This window comes from Pezoporus occidentalis, unplaced genomic scaffold (assembly GCF_034315485.1).
Source record: "Pezoporus occidentalis ecotype Australia unplaced genomic scaffold, CSIRO_AGI_Poc_V1 ctg3, whole genome shotgun sequence".
Taxonomy (NCBI): Eukaryota; Metazoa; Chordata; class Aves; order Psittaciformes; family Psittacidae; genus Pezoporus; species Pezoporus occidentalis.
In genome coordinates this window covers 6,966,068-6,969,249 of record NW_026914940.1, presented here as the reverse complement: position 1 = coordinate 6,969,249, position 3,182 = coordinate 6,966,068, and positions in this window count along the sequence as shown.

The following is a 3,182-nucleotide window of genomic DNA, read 5'->3' as shown; positions in this document are numbered from 1 at the left end:
CTGCAAAGATGAAAAAAGATTTGTTCTCAGCTTGCATCAAAGATGAAATACAGGAACAAATAAAGGTCCTGCTCCACCCACTCACCCCAGCAGTGACCCACTGTCTCAGATTATAGTTTAAAAGACCTTTGGCAAGAAGGTTATGAATCTCTCGTAAGATGCCTCCCTGGTTTATTTATATATACACACACTCCTGCACAATACAAGATTAAAGAAATACCAAGGCTGCAAGATCAAACAAAAGTTTGGCAGCTTCAAAACAGGGAATGAATGAGGAAAAGGGGTAGGGACCAGTACAGAGGGTGTCATGGACACTGTCATTTCACAGGTGAAAGTAAGCACAGCCAAATTTCCACAGCCACCTTCTGAAATCAGCTTGAATAATTGTCTCTGACATTCTTTTGTTCCTTTTTTGATGCAGGCTCCCTCTCCAGTATTTACCATAAGAAAGCTGGAAGCTTATTAGCATCACTTTACTCTCAGGTCAATGTGCTGTTCTTTGGGAGAGAAACACCATCCTTGATCTGAACAAACAGTACAAAGTAAAACAGACAGTCCTTTAAATGGACATCTACAAGGTTCATTTCCAGAACTGCCAAAAGATGGAATAAGACTGCTGTATCCTGCTCTAGGAAAGGACTGGCACTGTGATTCCCTCATCTGTGGGAAGCTGAATTGGACAAGGCCAAGCCCCAGAAGAGGCGATTGCTGAGGCAGAGCAGGTTGTGCTGCAGGTGCAGTGCACCTTTTGCATTTGGACCAAGGGGCATCTCAGTTCAGCAATCATATCAGTGAACTAAAAAGAACTGCATGTTGTCATCCTCTTGACAAAGATAAGGTGCCAGAGACAGAGGGCTGCTCCCAGCAAAGCTCTAATGAAACAAGCAGTTTTCAAGAGAAGCCAGGGCTGTTTTAACAGCAAGATGTCAAAGTGTGTTTATTGCCTGTCCTCTGCCTGCTGGAGAAACTCCTATCATCATGTGGGTTTGGGGCATCTTTGGACAAAAAAAAGGACATTTGTTAACTACACAACTATAACACAAATCAATTATTTACTTTCTAAGAAAAGCTTAGAACTGTCTCAAGTGAAACCTATGAGTAAGTGTACTCATAAAGCAAGCCAAAAGGTTGAAACACGTTCAAGAATTATTGACTGTGTTAACTGCAAACACTATTAACAATTTTCCTGAAGATGCACAGCTACAGAACACAATTTTAAGCAGATTCTTTAAACCATGGTTTCTCACCTCCTGATTTAAATCTGATTTAAGCCAATCAACCCTCTCTACAGAAATGACCTGGTGCTCAAGAAAGGCTGTGATGCCCAAGGGAGCATCCATGGGTCAGCTCAGTACTCTTCCCTGGGCAAAGATGCTTTAGTGAGAAGATGTAGGATGGCTGGATGCTGCAGGAAGCTTAGAAGTGGCACACACACACATTAAGAAAGTTAATACTGAAAAAGCACTGGCGAACATGTATGTGCAAACAGCCTCAGATTTTAGGAACCCTTCTCGCTAGCTATGCAATTGAGTGGATTTTTGATCAAGAGTTTGCTGGGGGATTTTAGGCATATAGAAAAGCTTCAGGAATATTTAACCCCACCACTTGAGACACTGGATAGGAACAAAACTGCCAGTAATTTGTAATCCAAATTTACAAAGTGCCTGAGCCAGAAGAGTCAATGCAGAGTTAAGCCCCTGGCAGTCACCCCAATTCGCCCTTTTCCTCCAGATTTTCCAGTCAGTTCTGTCCATTACAGATTTTAATCATGAAGAAGAAGGAAAAAAAACAAGTTTGCCAAAAATTCAAGCAACTGAAAGTGACATTTCAGAAATAGTGCTACATATTTTCATGATTACGGCCATCTACGTAAGCTGCCATTCCACACAGTGACCAATTGCGCGTGGCAGAGGGGGAAGATAAATGCCTTTGCAGTCTCTGGAGGTTAAAAACATTTACACACAATTGCACCCAACACAAATGGCTTTATGCAATTCAACAAATTAAGACAGAAATAGCACCTTAATATTGCACCTAATTTTGCAACAGGGACTAGAAGTGCAAGAGATTTTTCCATGTTTTCCCTATAGGGGAAGAAAGTAAGAAGCCAGGTCCCCTGCAGTTTTCCAGTAAGAAGCAGCTCAGGGAACAAAGCCACAGCAAGTGTTTGTGGAAGAAAGTTGTTTACATGGGATAGTTTCAGATTTTCAGGGACTCGGAGCATTGACTACAAATGACCAGAAAACCTGCGCCAAGAAGAACAAGATGGATGCCTTTTATAGCCTTAAAAAACAATCCTGTTTTTATAATAGTTCAGAGTTGTTGCTCTATGTTTCCGAAAGAACCAGCACTAGGAAGTGCTGACCAGCAGATTACACGACTGCCATAAAGTCTGCTGAACAAAAGCCCAACATGTACCTAGTCCTCGCTTTTGGAAAGATACCAGATCTCGGAGCCACATAATGTTTTCAGATCAGGCATTTCCAAGCTCCGGGTTTTCCTTCTCTGCACCAGGAACACCTGATGCACTCCTACCAAGAAACAACCTTGTGATAAGGCGGCACAACAACATGCTGTTTGTTCACGAGTGCTGGCAAACAAAGCCCTGCTATCTGACAGCACTGTAAAAAAAAAAAATCTGATTTCCCGGAGAGAAAGATGCTGGGGAAGTGGGTTTGTACCACCTCTTTTCAGCACAAATTTTGTAATCTCTAAATAGGTGCTTTGTGCTCCCCCCATTGTGTGACAGAGTCGCTTGAAGCTAATGGAACTGTGTAACGCTCCTAAATAGATAACTGTACAAGCATTCCTTCATACCTATTTCAAAGCACTTGCCTCGCAGTGCAGAAGACAAAGTTCATTTGTATCTGCAAACAGTAAAGTTGCCAACTTGGAGAAAAACCAACTTTTTTCACTCCACTTGGCCAATTCTGCCTGCTGAGAGGCCCCAAGGACCACCTCCATCCATTAAACCCATCACCCCGCACCCAGGTATCAGATACAATCGCTGCTCAGAGGATTAAGTTTCAAAACAACCATACTTCTAACTAACCAAAAAAGTAAAGTTTTAAGGCACTTTTACACCTGGCAAAGCGCTTTAAAACTCATCACATATCTACCTTTGCCAACTAGCAGGAAAGGCATTAAATCACCCTCTCAGAACAAAGGGGGCATGGGGAATG